Source organism: Pogoniulus pusillus, chromosome 23 (genome assembly GCF_015220805.1).
Source record: "Pogoniulus pusillus isolate bPogPus1 chromosome 23, bPogPus1.pri, whole genome shotgun sequence".
Taxonomy (NCBI): domain Eukaryota; kingdom Metazoa; phylum Chordata; class Aves; order Piciformes; family Lybiidae; genus Pogoniulus; species Pogoniulus pusillus.
The window spans coordinates 6,379,651-6,397,015 of record NC_087286.1 but is presented as its reverse complement, the minus strand read 5'-3'; the positions used below and the strand labels follow the sequence as shown (position 1 = coordinate 6,397,015).

General features: G+C 50.0%; 1 protein-coding gene across 5 annotated transcripts in view; it reads left to right on the top strand.

The window, feature by feature from the left end:
- Window positions 1–566: 566 nt before the first annotated feature.
- Window positions 567–17,365, top strand: part of ALS2CL (ALS2 C-terminal like) — a 79,139-nt gene continuing 62,340 nt past the window's right edge. For 3 of the 5 annotated variants that reach the window (XM_064162415.1, XM_064162419.1, XM_064162414.1), the window contains exons 1-2: window positions 567–751; window positions 10,893–10,935. The gene's annotated coding sequence lies outside the window, so the exon portion shown is untranslated. Of the gene's footprint in view, window positions 752–1,034; window positions 1,084–10,892; window positions 10,936–17,365 lie in introns of those variants that run through there. The other 2 variants (XM_064162417.1, XM_064162416.1) reach the window with 2 other exon arrangements.

The window sequence follows — 17,365 nt, the reverse complement described above, 5'->3', positions numbered from 1 at the left end:
CCCCATTCCAGGGTCTCACCACTCCCATGGTGAAGATCTTCAGAGTTCTCTTCCAACCCTACCACGTTTGGATTCTATGATATCTATATTTGTAAGTTCTGTCACTCAGCTGGGGCAGGTCTGTGGTGTGGAAGAGCACAGAGGACCCTGCATGCAGGTGCGGAGCTCCAGTTGGGTCCTGTCGTTGCCCTTAACCATTCTCCTGCTTATCTAGGACATTCTATGTCCATTTCAACTTCAAGTGTTACCCAGTCACCCAGACTGAACCACCTAGCCTCTTTAACTTCTCAGTTCCTCTCCTCAAGCTCCTTTACTCCTGCTGAATGCACATGACAAAGCAGGCACACCCTCAAAGCCTGGATAACAAGGTGAGACAATGAGCTAGTGGGATCCTGTGCAGGCTTGGAGAGGCCCTGGGAAGGATGCTCCTCTCTTTTCTGGTGCAGAGGGTTAGTGCTGTTAGAGGTTTGTGCTGTCTTTTTGCTCTGATTGGGAAGGTGCTCCTGGAACCAAGAAAAGGAAGCTGTACTAAAGCTGTTCTCCACCTCTTGTCTGAGCAAAAGAGTAGAGCCTTGCCTGGCTTTCTGGATTGAGAGCAAGGAAGATTCCAAGAGCTCACTCACAGAAAATCCTGTGCCTGCTTCTGAGACTCAAAGCCTTGCTTGGAAAGCTGGGGAACCATCAGTGCTTTGGAGATCACAAAGAGGAGGAGGAGGAGGAGGATGTTGCTGGAGCCAGATACGAGAAACTGGTAAGAGCTGACTGTACGCTTGACTTATTCTGATGTCCTTATGTTTGAACCTGCCTTGTTTTGACTTGGGCCACAGACTTGCTTAGTAGTTGATGTTCTTACCATGTACTTACTGTTTTCCTAAAGCTGACTGCTTTCATAGAATTATTTGGGTTGGAAGAGACCTCTAAGATCGAGTCCAACCTTCACCTTCAGCCTAAGACCACTCTGGCTATTAAACCATGTCCCAGAGTGCCATGTCTACACGTTTCTTGAACACCTCCAGGGATGTAACTGTCTACAACTACCTGGAGGAACATTGTGCAGAGGCTGCTGCTGGGCTCTTCTCACAGGTAATTGAAGACTGAACGAGAGAGAATGGCCTCAAGCTGAGGCTGGGGAGGGGTAAATTGGATATTAAGAAAAAGTTTTTGATGCAGAGAGTGGTCAGGAGCTGGAATGAGCTGCTCAGGGAGGTGGTGGAGTCCCCCACCCTAGCTGTGTTTAAGGGTGGTTTGGATGTGGTGCTTAGGGCTATGGTTTAAGGTGAATCTTGTAGAGTAAAGCTATAGGTTGGACTTGGTGATCCTGAGGGGCTTTTCCAAGCTGGATGTTTCTGTATGACTCTGTGATTCTGATTCCTTCCTGTGACTCCTCCACCTCCCTGTGTTTGTCAGCCCAACCACATTTCTCACCCTAAACAACCTGGTAATGCCAAAGACAAGTTCTAACCGGGTGAAAACCTCTTAACAGTTTGCTTCTCCCTCCCTGAACCATGAAAAAAGCAGTTACAGAAACTCCTCCACCAGTCTGTGCATTCTAAACTTCTTGCTATTGAGTTTGATGCCTCTTTCAGGTGGTGTATGGAGTCATCAGGGTTAAAGACTTGGCCAGGCTTGCTTTGACCTGTGGAGTTCCTTGTGATTGCTTGCAGAGGCTGCTGTGGCATGTGATGAATTAGCATAAGCTTTGTTGATGGGGAGCAGGCAAGGGGTAGGAGTTGATATCCCTCCGAGTTTGAATGCAGGGTGTGGTGTTTGCACTTAAGGGCAAAGGAAACAGAAGAAAAGGGTGGTAGCAGCTTTGAACATCTGGGCAGCTGGATTAAAGAGAGTAGGGCAACAAAGCTGGTGATGGGCCACATGTCTTGTGAGCAGTAGCTGAGGGACCTGGGGCTGTTCAGCCTGGAGAAAAGGAGGCTGAGGGTCCAATTCCCTGAAAGAAGGTTGGAGTCAGGTGGGGGTTGATCTCCTCTCGCAAAGAACAAGTGATAGAATGAGAGGAAATCACCTCAAGTTGCCCCGGGGGAGGTTTAGGTTGGATATTAGAAACATCTTTGCTGAAAGAACGGTCAGGCATTGGAAGAGGCTGCCCAAGGAGGTGGTGGAGTCTCCATCCCTGGAGAAGGTGTTTAAAAATCATCCAAAACCATGTGTAGACATGGCACTTTGGGACCCAGTTTAGCAGCCGTGGTGATGTTAGGTTGCTGGTTGGACTCAAGGATCTTAGAGGTCTTTTCCAACCAAAACAATTCTATAATCCTCTGCTAACTGCAGTTAGCAGTTTTACAGTGGTGGTTTCCTACTGCCTGGGCCCAAAATTGGGGTTTTAAACTCCTGGAAGCCCTGATAAAATCAAGTTGAAAAATGTTGTCATCTGTAATAGGAGGCAGAGACCTTAATGTTGGTTCTGCCTGTGGCTGCAAACTTGCAGTATGTGGGTTAGCACCACAGGAGCTCACACAGGCTTTGTGTGCTTGTTTGACATGGCAGCTCCATGGCCAATAAGATGCATTTGGTACTCTAGCTATTGCACAGCCCTTTAGTGTCTCTTCTTCTCTGGAATGCCACCAGCTAGGACCTGTTGATACTAGATAAAGCCATGGTGACCAATCTGTGATTCCTTCAAAGACCTCACCTATTTCTCCCTGCTGCAAAAACCCCCTCAGTGAGTAGCTCAAAAAGCCTCAGCCTCCATCTCCACCTGGTCTGTAGTCCTCCAGGAACAAGTCCTACTTGGATTGGTGCAAGGCAGAGAATTACAACTTACTGACTGCCAGGACAAAGATGGCAAAGATACCAACCACCTGCCAGAGCCGCAGCCCCCAGATCACCACCGTCTCCGACGTGACAGGGTCTGGTTTCTTTTTCGGGGGTGCTGTGGTGGCCTGGGAAAGAAGGAGAAAAGAAAAATAACAAAAAGCAACAGAAATATGGTTTAAGACTTGCAAAGGTCCCTAAAACAGTCAGAAAGATGCCAGTGGGACAAGAGAGCACAGAATGACAGGGGTTGGAAGGAACCTTTGAAGATCGATGAGTAAAGTCTGTCCAGTTGTCCAAGTCATTAGTCCTATGTCCTGAGTCCTTAGTTTCTTTTAAGACATGGTTTGCTGGGTATGGTTGGCCTTGATCATCTTCACAGATTATAGAGTGTCAGGGGCTGGAAGGGACCGCCAAAGCTCATCCAATCCAACTCCCCTGCCAGAGCAAGAGCACCTAGACCAGATCACACAGGAATGCATCCTGGCAGGCCTTGGATATCTCCAGAGAGGGAGACTCCACAACCTCCCTGGGCAGCCTGTTCCAGTGCTCTGTCACCCTCACAGAAAAAAACATTCCTCCTCATGTTTCTATGGAACTTCCTATGCCTCAACTTCCACCCACTGCCCCTTGTCCTGCCACTGGGCATCACCCAGCAGAGCCTGGCTCCAACCTCCTGGCACTCATCCTTTACTTATTGATAAACTTTACTGTGGTCACCTCTCAATCTGCTCCTCTCCAAGCAGCACAGCCCGAGCTCCCTCAGGCTCCCCTCATAAGAGAGATGTTCTATTCCTTTACTCATCTTTGTGGTTCTGTGCTGGACTCTCTCAAGCAGTCAGGGCTCTTTTCCAGCCTTGACAACTCTAATCAGTGGCAGCTTCGTTTAAGGCTGATTGGAGTACTCTAATAAGAGAAATGAGATCATTGGGTGTAAAAGGTTAATAAACACAAAGTCTATCTTCAACTACTCTCTGCTGGCTCATCTTCAGCTACTCTCTACCAGTATCCCCAGGGCCCTCCCTATCTGGCTTATCTCAGCCACTCTGTCCCCAGTCTGCAGCGCTACTTGGGGTTGTTGTGGCCAAAGTGTAGAACCCTGCACTTGGCCTTGTTCAATCTCATCCCATTGGCCTCTGCACACCCATCCAGCCTGGCCAGGTCCCTCTGCAGGGCCCTCCTACCCTCCAACAGCTCCACACCTGCTCCTATCTTGCTGTCATCTGCAAACTTTCTGGTGCTGGACTCAATTCCCTGCTCCAGATCATCACTAAAGATATTGAACAGGACTGTGCCCAGCACTGATCCCTGGGGCACACTACTGGTGCCAGCTGCCAGCTGGATGTGGCACCATTCACCAGCACTCTCTGGGCCCAGCCCTCCAGCCAGTTCTTGACCCATATCAGAGTGAACCTGCCCAAGCCATGAGCTGCCAGCTGTGCCAGGAGCTTGTTGTGGCAGAGAGTGTCAAAGGCTTTGCTGCAGTTCAGGCAGACTCCCTCCAGAACCTGCCCCACATTCACCAGGCAGGTAACCTTCTATCCAAGGAGAAAGAGAGGGGCATGGGTCCCTTCTGGACTTACTTTGTCCATGGGGGTAGTTTGTATTTCTGTATTACTTCTCCCTTGTATCTAATAGTAAATACCTGTAAATCTCTTGTGCATACCTTGGAGCTCTCTTCCAACCTGGTTGATTCTGTGATTCTAAATTTAGCTTTGCTGTCAATATAGTTTTAGCTCACTTCCAAGCAGTCTGAGCTGGTCTGGTAAATTTCAGTTTAGGGGGAGAGGGAGGAAGTTCATCAACCCACTACAGCTGCTAGCTGAATGTAGGATCTGCTATGAATTATCAGTCCAGTGTTGATAGAAACTGAAAACAGAGAATCACAAAATGACAGGGATTGGGGGAAAGACCTTTGGAGATCAACTAGTCCAACCCTCCTGCTAAAGCAGGTTCACTTGGAGCAGGTTACATAGGATGGTGTCCAGCTGGGTTTTGAATGACTGCAATGCTGGAGAATCCATCACCTCTCTGGACAGCCTGTTCCAGTGCTCCATCACCCTCAGTGTAAAGGTCTTCTTCATGTTTAGATGGACCTTTCTATGGTCAGTCTTGTGCCTGTTACCTCATCCTGTCACTGGGCACCACTGAATAGAGTCTGGCCCTGGTTTATTTCTGACAACCTCCTCTCCTGAGCAGCCATCTCATTCCCTGCAGTGCTTTTCCCTTCTGCACCCGTGAAAGTGCTGTTAAAACACAGCTGTAATGGACACCACTGAGCAAACTGGAGCTGGAGCTGCTCTCCAATTACTTGCCCATTTGCTCAATACAAACCATGTTTTCACCCCTCCCTAATGAAGGATGTTTCTAGTCATGCCTGGAGTGCTTTGTCTCCCAGAGGGTTCCTATTAGCAATCCATCTGTAGTGCAAAGGTTATTGTCTGAGCTGGTTTCTGCCAAGCTGTCCTGGCTACTCAGCACCACCCAGCCATGAAGTTGTGACAACCACTACAATGCAGGGGCTGGCCGTGGGGCAGCCCCTGCTCAAACCCCAGAACTGTGACAGGGGTCACCTAGTTCCAACTGCCATGCCATGGGCAAAGACATCTTCCACTAGATCAGGCTGCCCGAGGGCTCATCCAACCTGGCCGTGAACACTTCCAGGGAGAAGGCATCCACACCTTCCCCTGGCAACCTGTGCCAGTGTCTCACCACTCTCACAGTGAAGAATTTCTTCCTTGCATCTCATCTAAATCTTCACTCTTTACATTTAAAACCTTTACCCTTTGTCCCTCCCCATCTTTCCTCTAAGTCCCCTCCCCATCCTGGAAAGCATCACCTTTGCAGCTTCTCCAAGTGCCCAGCAAAGGCTGGAAGATGGAAGCACCACTCCATAAGGAGCTGGGTCTGAAATCTGAACTGACATTGGACACTCAGAGCTGTTAAATACCTTCTAAACTCCAAAACATTAAATCACTTCCAGGCTGGTTGTGTTTTTAGGTCAGAACGGTTTGACACTGGGCTTTTGTTTCTGATTCATTTCACACAGGCAGGAACTGTTGTGGTGGTGGGAAACAGAGGCACCATCCCCAGTGGAAAAGGAGATAGCTGCTGGAGACAGGAGTTGTTTGGTTTGCTTCATTAAGCAGCACTTTTCAAGGTCTTTTCTGTATGCCTCTTCTAATGAGGATGGTTGCTGCTAACAGAGTTTATTCCTAATTGCACATCTAAAGGCCACAGATGGTTTGGGAGGGTTTAAATAAAGGGTGCCCTCTCCCTTCCAAGGGACAAGGAGGAGATGGACAATGTGACATCCATGAATGCAAAACTTAACTAGTGAGGCCAGCTAGAGAGACCATCAAAATCCTAGTCAGGGGCGGGGAAACCTTGGCAGAGCCCAGATGTAATGTTGAGCATGCAGGAATCATAGAATAGAGCCATGGACTGGCTTGGATTGGATGTAACCTTTAAAGCTCATCTAGTCCAAGTGCTCTGCAGTTGGCAGGGACATCTGCAGCTGGAGCAGGTTGCTCAGAGCCCCAAACAACCTGACCTGGAATGGTTCTAGGAATGGGGCATCTCCCACCTCTCTGGGCAACCTGGGACAGGGTCTCACAACTCTCAGCACAAGAAATGTCTTCCTTCTCTCCAGACTAAATCTACCTCTTTCAGTTCAAAGCATCACCTCTTGTCCTGTCACAACAGGCCCTGCTCTATAATCTGTCTCCAGCTTTCTGATCACCCCCTTGAAGCACTGCAGGGCCACCAGAAGGTCTAACTGGAGCCTTCTCTTCTCCAGGCTGAACAAGCCCAATTCTCTCAGTCTGGCCTCACAGCAGAGGGTCTCCAGCCCTCATATCACTGCTGTGGTCTCACAGGCTCACAGGATATTAGGGACTGGAAGGGACCCAAGGAGATCATTGAGTTCACCCTTCCCTGACAGAACAGTACCACACAGTCTAGCACAGATCACAGAGGAACACATCCAGTTAGGCCTTGAAAGTCTGCAGGGAAGGAGACTCCTCAACCTCTCTGGGCAGCTGGTGCCAGGGCTCTGGGACCCCTCCAGTCAAGAAGTTGCCCCTTGTGCTGAGCTGGAACCTCCTGTGCTGCAGCTTCCACCCATTGCTCCTTGTCCTATCCCAGGGAGCAGTGAGCAGAGGTTGTCTCCCCATCCTGACCCCCAGCCCTCAGATGTTTATAAACACTTATTAAATCCCCTCTCAGTCTTCTCTTCTCCAGACTAAGCAGCCCCAGGGCCCTCAGCCTCTCCTCATCAGGCAGTGCTCCTCTCCCCTCATCATCCTCATAGCCCTCTGCTGGACCCTCTCCAGCAGATCCCTGTCCCTCTTCAATGGGGAGCCCAAAACTGAAGGCAGTATTCAAGATGAGGTCTTAGCAGGGCAGAGTAGAGGGGGAGAAGAACCTCCCTTGATCTGCTGGCCACACTCTTTCAGCAGCTCAAGGGAGGTTCTCCTTCCCCTCTACTCTGCCCTAGCATGGCCTCCTCTGGCCCCACTCCAAGAGGCCATGTCTTTCCAGTTCACTTTGGTGGGCTGGCTTGGCATAAATTGAATTGCTCAGGATAAGCACATTGTGTAATTGTCTGATGTGAAAAAAGAACTTGTAGATCTCCAGACCAGCCTGTTATTCATCTGCTTGTGGAAATACAGAAACTGATTGCTCATCTAATCTCATTTCTGGAGAGCTGGTAGGCAACCTGCCATGCAGCTCTGTGGTTTCAGAGGAGATTTGTTCCTCCTGATGTATAATAAATAGGCAAGTTCTAATGAAAGTCTGGTGTGAGTAAAGCAGGGCAGAAAAATACAGGGCTTTTTTTAATAACATTTGCCATAATTTTGCCATTTAGCTCTGTTTTGAGGAGGGTCCCTCCCAAGTGTGCACCTGAGAAGCATGATGAAAGGGAACATCTCCCTTGGTGGGCTGGATGCTGTGTCTGCACATGTCCCTGGCTTCAGCGGAGCGTGCTCAGGGAAATGTGCACTGTAAGGGAAAGTTCTGCCTCAGTTGTCACCTTGAGAGCTGCTGAAGGGCTTGGAAATAGGTGCAAAATGCCTACAGCAGGTGTGGGTGAGGTTGTAAAGGAGTTTTAGGTTCCTGTTGAGCTTGCTGTGGCTGTTGTGTTGTGGTCAGATAGGATAGGCTGGTGAGTATCACAGTATCACCAAGGTTGGAAGAGACTTCACAGATCATCAAGTCCAACCCTTTACCACAGAGCTCAAGGCCAGACCATGGCACCAAGTGCCACATCCAGTCCTGCCTTGAACAGCTCCAGGGACAGCGACTCCACCACCTCCCCGGGCAGCCCATTCCAGTGTCCAATGACTCTCTCAGGGAAGAACTTTCTCCTCACCTCCAGCCTAAATCTCCCCTGGTGCAGCCTGAGGCTGTGTCCTCTTGTTCTGGTGCTGGCCACCTGAGAGAAGAGAGCAACCTCCTCCTGGCCACAACCACCCCTCAGGTAGTTGTAGACAGCAATAAGGTCTCCCCTGAGCCTCCTCTTCTCCAGGCTAACCAATCCCAGCTCCCTCAGCCTCTCCTCGTAGGGCTGTGCTCAAGGCCTCTCCCCAGCCTCGTTGCCCTTCTCTGGACACGCTCAAGCATCTCAATGTCCCTCCTAAACTGGGGGGCCCAGAACTGAACACAGCACTCAAGGTGAGGTCTAACCAGTGCAGAGTACAGGGGCAGAATGACCTCCCTGCTCCTGCTGGCCACACCATTGCTGATGCAGGCCAGGATGCCACTGGCTCTCTTGGCCACCTGGGCACACTGCTGGCTCATGTTCAGGCAGGTATCAATCAGCACCCCCAGATCCCTTTCTGTTTGGCTGCTCTCAGCCACTCCGACCTCAGCCTGTATCTCTGCATGGGGCAGCCAGAGGGTTGGGGTAATATTTGGACCATGGGATGGGAATATGAAGTAAGGGAACTGAAGCTGGTGAAGAGTCTAGAGCACAAGCCTTGTGAGGTGTGGCTGAGGGACCTGGGGTTGTTGAGCCTGGAGAAAAAGAAGCTCAAGGGAGACTTCTGTCACTCTACAACTCCCTCAAAGGAGATTGGAGCCAGGTGAGGGCTGGTCTGTTCTCCCAAGGAACAAGACAAGAAGAAACAGTCTCAAGTTGGCCAAGGGAAGGTTTAACTTGGACATGAGGAACAATTTTTTCATTGGTTCAGGCTACCCAGGGCAGTGGTGAAGTCTTCACTGCTGGAAGGCAGTGAAAATGTGGTGCTGAAGGCTGTGGTTTAGTGGTGACCTGCCAGTGATGGGTTAAAGGTTGGACATGATCTTTAGAGATCTCTTTCCACCAAAATGATTCTATTGACTCAGCACAATTGTTAATGCTTCTGCTAAAATCTGTAGGTGAAAGGCTGCAGAGATCAGACTTGGCTTGGTGAAAGGCCAGGGGAGGGGCAGGGTAGACATGAATTGGAAGCTTTAAGAGCCTGAATTCAATTTTTTTTTTTTTTGTTTAAATGAATCTTTTCTTCTTCTGTCAGCCTGTTAGAGCCCTCACCAGGGCTGTGCCTGCATAGATTCACTTTGCAGCAGCTGAGCTAACTCAGAAATCTGAGCTGAACAAGCTCTGCTGAGAGAACATCTCACTCATCAACACCACAGCACTGAGGTTCTCACCACAGACCAACACAGCAGCTGCCCCTACAACGACTCAGACATTACAAGAAGTGATGAAGGGGTTAAAAAAACTCAGCTGCCAATGTTTTAGGCAGCTCTAATTCGTAGAACCATAGGATGGTTTGAATTGGAAGCCACCTTAAAGACCATCCAGTTCCAAAACCCCTGCCATGGGTAGGGGCACATTCTGCTAGCCCAGGGTGCTAAAGGCTTCATCCAACCTGGCATTGAATGCCTCCAGGGAGGGGCCATCTGCAGCCTCCCTGGGCAACCTGTGCTACTGTCTCACCACTCTCACTGTGAAGAATTTCTTCCCAATCCCCAGTCTAGGTCTCCCCTCTTGAAGCTCAAAGCCATTCCCCATCATCATCCTATGACTGCAAGCCCTTGTCAAAAGTCCCTCCCCAGCTTCCCCTCTGCAGGTACCAGAAGCCTGCTCTAAGGTCTCCCTGGAGCCTTCTTTTCTCCAGGATGTCTTCCCAGGCAGGATTCTTACTTCTGCAACTGTTGGTAGCAGAAGCTGTAGTCATTGCCAGGGTGTAGTCCTGAGTTAGGAAACTGCTTTTTGCTCCTGATTCAACCCAGCTTTGCCCTGGGGAGCTGGGGCCACAGGAGCACCTCATTATGCTCAGAGGAAAGCTCTAAAACTGAGCTGTGAGTAGGGACCCTCGCTTCAAGAGTCAGCATTTTGGCTAAAGTGGAGGAAATAGGGGAAAGCAGAGGAAGAAAAACGCAGCCCAAACATTTGACTTCCAGGGACTGGATCACCTGGGTCATGCCTGGTCCTTGTCTTTGAATTTCTGATGTGAGGTGCTTGTTGGACACGACATACTGGGCTAGATGTTGTGCTGTGACTTTGAACTGACAAACACCTCCTAAAGAAGCTTCCAACTCCGTGGAGCCACCTTAAATACCCTGCTGTCTCTCCTCCCTGGATAGCATGCATGGAAACCCCACACACCTGGGCACCCCTGAACCCCCCCTATCCTGTAAAGCCAGATGCTCCTTACCTCGATTAACTGTGCCACAGCAGCTCTTGAGCAGGAGAGCAAGAGGGAGGAAGACCTTGCCCAGGAGAAAGGATGCTGCAAGGGTGGATCCCACGCCATCTTCTCTTCCCAGGATATCTCTGGCTTCTCAGCTGCAGCCCAGAGCAGGGGGAGGTTATGAATTACCCAGCCAGCTCTCAGCAGCCTTCAGCATTTAACCAGAAGTGCTTGCATGCTCTCCTGATCTTTCTTTCCTGCCTCCCTTTCGAACCCAGCAGCCAGAGCTGACACTAGGGAGTCATTAATTAATTAGGGTTGGTGTCACTTACAGAGGGCTCTGCTGTTCCTCAAACTGGGCTTGGTGAAGGGAGGGGGGATGAAGGGAGCAAAGCAGAGCTCAGGGCTGTTGCTGCTTGCTCAGAGGAAGGCAATTTGCTCACTAAGTTCCTGGCTTTGCTTTGTTGTTGGTTTTTTTTACAGCTGCCTGACTGATGCCAGCTCTCTTGCTCTTCTTCTTGGCCTGGTAAGAGAATTCTCTCCCCCTAAGGAAGGACTGTAAGCCAAGCAGATGTATCCTCACCACCAGAGCTACCCTATGCTGGGGTTTGAAACTAGAGCAGGGTAGATTCAGATTGGACATTTGGATGAAGCTCTTTGCTGTGAGAGTGGTGAGACACTGAAACAGGTTGCTCAGAGAAGTGGTGGACACCTCAACCCTGGAAGTCACAGAATTGTCAGGGTTGGAAGGGACCTCGAAGATCATCCAGTTCCAACCCCCCTGCCATGGGCAGGGACATCTCACACTAGATCAAGCTGCTCAGAGCCACATGCAGCCTGGCCTTAAAAACCTCCAGGGATGGGGTCTCCACCACCTTCCTGGGAGATGACCACCAGGCAGGATGAAGCTTTGAGCAACATGATCTGTAGAAGACATCCTTGCCCACAGCAGGGGGGTTGGAACTTGATGATCTCTAAGGTACCTTTCAAGTCAAGCACTTCTATGACATGCTAGCAGAGTTCAGTGTTCCTGGAGATGAGTGTTTGACATCTTGGCATTCTAAAAGTGGCTTTCACTCTTGAAGGATCTTGTGGATGTGTTGCTACAGTTTGTAACTCCATCTGGACTTGATCTCTGAAGGCAGCTGAAGGCAAATGAGAGGAGCATGTGCATAGCATATTGCAGAAGCTAAGGAGGCAGAGCCACCACCTCCAGCCTCAGCTCTGCTCGAGTGGTTCAAGAAAATGGTCTGAATTGGGTGAGCAGGAAAAGCCCAGTGAGGGGGGTGGAGGGAGTGGGGGACTGCAATCTGAACTGTCCTTCCACCATTTGGAAAGATGAGAGGTTGGACTTAGAATCACAGAATTCTTGGGGTTGGAAAAGACCTCTAAGACCATTGAGTCCAAGCACCAACCTAGGACCATCATGGCCATTAAACTGTGTCTTGAAGTGTCACCTCCACATGCTTCTTGAACACCTCCCGAGCTCAAAAGGTTCTTCCAACTATAGTGATTCTGTGATTCAAGGAGCAAAGAAGAGTAGAAAAGCAGGTCAGGAGGACAGGGACTGGATGAATCAGGTTTGCTATGTTCTCCCATATTCATAATTTCTTGTGTCATTCTTTACTGGGAGAAACATGGGGGTTTAGGCAAGAAAAGAAGGAATGGATGCAGGAGGATCTAACACTTGTGGAGGTCAAAGCACAATTTCAGGAGAAATAGCTCCATAGCAAGTGAATATTTTGCAAGCTGAAATAGAGCAGCTTTGAAGTCTGCATTACTGAGCAGACTGTGTAGAGGAATGATGCCAACATGTGCCTGGCTCCAGAGGAAAAGCAGCTGTGGGGTTCTCTGCTGGGTTTGAGCACACTGCAGATGTAGCTGGTGACTGTTGGTTGCTGTGAGTCCATGTGTGAGATGATGGAAAACTGTGTGCTTGGGGCACCTGTGTAAGAATGAGATGCAGTGGGAAGGGAAAGCAGGATGCCTGTTGGAGCAGGATTCTGACCTTCTACTTTGCTTGGCTGAGACTCCACCTGCAGTGCTGGGACCAGCTTTGGAGGCCTCAGCACAAGAGAGATGTGGACCTGTTGGAGTGGGGCCAGAGGAGGCCACAGAAATATTGGGAGGGCTGGAAGCCTTCTGCTGTGAGGCCAGGCTGAGAGTTGGGTTTGTTCAGCCTGGAGAAGAGAAGGCTCCAGGGAGACCTTCTGGTGGCCTCTCAGAACTTAGAAAAGGGGACCTAGAAGAGAAGAGGAGACAGCAGGGTTTGTTGTGACATGTTAAAAAAGGGTGATGATCTCAAACTAAAAGAGGAAGGTTTAGAGTAGAGAGAAGTAATGACACTTTGGAATAGAAGTGGTGAGAGCCTGTTCCAGCTTGTCCAGAGCGGTGAGAGCTGCCCCATCCCTGCCACTATTCCAGGTCAGGATCTCTGTGGCTCTGAGCAACCTGCTCAAAGATGCAGATATCTCTGCTGACTGCAGGGATGTTAGACTAGATGATGTTTAAAGGTCCCCTCCAACCTAAACCATTCCATGATTCTGTGACTAGAAGGCAACAGCTGGTGGCAGCAGGGAGGCAGGGAGTTAGCAGCTGTCACAAACTGTGCAGCTTGTTCATAGAAGCACAGAATCATAGAATCAACCAAATAGGAAGAGACCTCCAAGCTCCTCCAGGCCAACCTAGCACCCAGACCATGGCACTAAGTGCCTCAGCCAGGCTTGGCTTCAACACCTCCAGCAAAAACGACTCCACCACCTCCCTGGGCAGCCCATTCCAATGCCAATCACTCTCTCTGACAACAACTTCCTCCTAACATCCAGCTTAGACCTCTCCTGCCACAACTTCAGACTGTGTCCCCTTGTCCTGTTGCTGCTTGCCTGGCAGAAGAGCCCAACCCCACCTGGCTACAGCCTCCCTTCAGGCAGCTGCAGACAGCAATGAGGTCTGCCCTGAGCCTCTTCTTCTGCAGGCTGCACACCCCCAGCTTCCTCAGCCTCTCCTCACAGGGCTGTGCTCCAGGCCCCTCACCAGCTTCATTACCCTTCTCTGGACACCTTCCAGCATCTCAACATCTCTCTTGAACTGAGGAGCCCAGAACTGGAGACAGCACTCAAGATGTGGCCTGAGCAGTGCCCAGTCCAGGGCCAGAATAACCTCCCAACTTGACCTGCTGGCCACACTGCTCCTGATTCCTCATGAAAATCCAGTCAGGTTCTCTGAACTGGTTTTAATGCTTTGGGGTTTGTGTTTTGTATGGTTTGGATTTTTTTACTGTTGTTGTTGTAGTATTTTTCTGGGGAGGAGGTGATCAGGGTGGGTTTTTTGTTTGTGTAGTTGATTGGTTTGGGTTTGATCATAGTAAGTGATACCTTAGGAGAAACTTCTTCCCTGTGAGGATGCTGAAGCTCTGATCCAGGCTACCCAGAAAGGTTGTGGAGTTTCCTTCTCTGGAGAGATTTCAAAGATACCTAGACATTATGATCCTGGGCAAGCTGCTCTGAGTGCCCCTGCTTTTGTGGGGGGAATTGGGCTGGATGATCTCCAGAGCTCTTTTCCAACTCCAACCATTCATTTCACCTTCTTTCCTTGGGCCAATTTGAAAATACCTGGAGTAGGTCACAGCAGAATCTCCTGCTGCAATTTCAAATTGTATCATTTCATGTTGGTCTTCTGGTCATAGAATGGACTGGGTTGGACATGATGTCTGAAGCTCATCTAATGTAACCTCCCTGCAGTCAGCAGGGATGTCTGCAACTAGAACACGTTGCTCAGAGCTCCAAGCAACCTGACCTGCAATGGTTCCAGTGATGTGGTAAAGCACTCCTTTCAGCTTCCAGAGATGTTGACCCCTCAAGTTGTGTCAGGGGAAGTTTAGGTTGGATGTTGGGAGGGAGTTCATTCCTGAGCAGGTGGTCAGGCACTGGAACAGGCTGCCCAGGGAGGTGGTGGAGTCACCATCCCTGGAGGTGTTTAAAAGCAGAGTGGCTGTGGTGCTTGAGGCTATGGTCTAGTGATGAAGGCTGCTGGGATGAAGGTTGGACCGTCTGCTCCTGGTGGTCCTTTCCAACCATAGCAATCCATAGTGATGAGATGTTGTGCTGAGGGCTTTGGGTTAGTCAGGGACTTGTCAGTGTGAAACTAATGAATGGACTGGAGGAGCTTGAAGGGCTTTTCCCCTCCAATCAATTCTGTGATTCTGTGATCTAGTGCAATCTCCTTGCAGTCAGCAGGGAATCTGCAACTAGAACAGGTTGCTCAGAGCTCCAAACAACCTGACCTCCAATGGTTCCAGTGATGTGGCTTCTACCACCTCTTTTTTGAGATGGTAAAACATTCATTTGAGCCTCCAGAGCTGTTCTTTTTGTTGATTTGATTTTAAATTCCATGACAGGGAGGACAAACAAACTCTGTATATGCAAGGGTCTACTTCTCACTGAGTGAAATCATTCCTGGAAGAACAAAAAAAAAAAACAACCCAAGAAAACAAAGCCAAACCAAAAGTGTTGCAAAACTTCTGAACTGAGTAAGAGTGAGGAACTGGGGGTAGATGTGGCTGGGTTGGAGGGCAGAAGGGCTCTGCAGCAGGACCATGACCGCCTGGACAGATGGGTAGAGTCCAATGGGATGGCATTCAATAGCTCCAAGTGCAGGGTGCTGCACTTTGGCCACAACAACCCCATGCAGAGATACAGGCTGGGGTCGGAGTGGCTGAGAGCAGCCAGACAGAGAGGGATCTGGGGGTGCTGATTGATACCCACCTGAATATGAGCCAGCAGTGTGCCCAGGTGGCCAAGAGAGCCAGTGGCATCCTGGCCTGCATCAGGAATGGTGTGGTCAGCAGGAGCAGGGAGGTCATTCTGCCCCTGGACTCTGCACTGGTTAGACCACACCTTGAGTGCTGTGTTCAGTTCTGGGCCCCCCAGTTTAGGAGGGACATTGAGATGCTTGAGCGTGTCCAGAGAAGGGCGACGAGGCTGGGGAGAGGCCTTGAGCACAGCCCTATGAGGAGAGGCTGAGGGAGCTGGGATTGGTTAGCCTGGTGTGCTAGTTTGAAGCAAGCTAGAATGTTTTGGTAACAGAACTAGATAACGGGCAGTGAAATGAAAAACAATTGTGTCTACTTCTCTCACAGTCACGCTGAGAACTCTAGGAAGAAGAAAGACTTTTTTTCTCCATTTTGTTTCTCTCTCTTGCTTTTGCCTTAGACCTGGTCACATCTCATTAACCCTGCTCCTACTAACCTTGCTCCCTAACCTCTTGGCTGCACCTCTCTTCTTCCTGAGAACTGGGGTAAGGTTGAGAGGGCCGGGGGGAGGTGTTGGGGTGGTTTGAGAGCCCCTCCTGGGGACTCAGGTTTCTGGGAGGGGAGTTGTGCTTTTGTATTGTTTATCCTTTGTATATTTCTGTATATAATTGTATATAACTGTATATATTGTAAATAGCTGCTTGTAAATTCTGCTAGCTGTAAATAAATTGCTTCATCTATATTCCCAGGGTCCGTCTGAGTTAGCTGGGGCAAATACAAAGTGTGGGAGGGGCGGGGTAACCCCCAAACCATCACACCTGGAGAAGAGGAGGCTCAGGGGAGACCTTATTGCTGTCTACAACTACCTGAGGGGTGGTTGTGGCCAGGAGGAGGTTGCTCTCTTCTCTCAGGTGGCCAGCACCAGAACAAGAGGACACAGCCTCAGGCTGTGCCAGGGGAAATTTAGGCTGGAGGTGAGGAGAAAGTTCTTCCCTGAGAGAGTCATTGGACACTGGAATGGGCTGCCCGGGGAGGTGGTGGAGTCGCCGTCCCTGGAGCTGTTCAAGGCAGGACTGGACGTGGCACTTGGTGCCATGGTCTGGCCTTGAGCTCTGTGCTAAAGGGTTGGACTTGATGATCTGTGAGGTCTCTTCCAACCTTGGTGATACTGTGACACTGTGAAATGGTTGCTTCTTCCCACATACAGCTCTAGCAGCAATGACCCCTCACCGGATGGGGTTACTCATAGCTCATATTGCACAGGCTGTTAGGTACTCATTGGTTAGTGCAGGGCTGCCTTAGCCCTTGCTGAAACCACAGGGGCTGTTAAACTGGTCAGCTTCCTATTTGCAGCATGTGTCTTCTGCGTGCTCTTGGGTCATAAATGAGATGTGGCTCTTGCCAAACATGTCACCAGTCACTGTGATGCTGCTGTTGTCACTGCACACAATGCTGTTTGGGAAAGCAGCATGGTCTTCAACTGGGACAAGCTTGAGAACTGGGCTTGTGTGACCCTCAAGGCAAAGAGCAAGGTCATGTACATAGGTCCAGGCAGCCATTCTTTCCAGTAAGGATGGTGAGATCCTTGCACAGGTTGCCCAGGGAGGCTGTGGAGCACAGAAGCACCCAATGTGATCTAAGATCACATTGGGTGCCTCTGTGCTCCACAACCTCCCTGGAGGTGTTTCAGGCCAGGTTGGATGAGGCCTTGAGCAACCTGTTCTAGTGGGAGGTGTCTCTGCTCATGGCAGGGGTTTGGAACTAGGTGATCTTTAAGGTCCCTTCCAACCTAAACCAATCTATGAATCACAAAGAGAAAGATTTGGGATGCTGGTGGAGGAAAAGCTTGTCATGATTCTTTCTGCTTGGGAAAGTGGTGGTGTCACCATCCCTGGAGGTGTGATGTCCAGGGACATGGTTTAATGGCAGATTTGACCCCCAGAGCCCTCATGCCCTCCTGCAGTCACTTCCAGGCTTTCTCTGCTCTCCTCAATTTTCCCTGTCAAGCAGTGAGGTGCTTGCCTGCTGTCACAGATGTTTGGAGGTTTCCAGGCAGACAAGTCTCTCAGTTCCCCATCTCTCTTCAACCCAAGCAAGAGCAAAGAGAGGGCAGCCTCAGGGTAAGGAAGCAGAGCTGGGAGCCAGGAGAAAGGGTGGAATGGATCTTCTTTAATCCTCAGGACAGGGTGAAATGTTTGGGTATTTT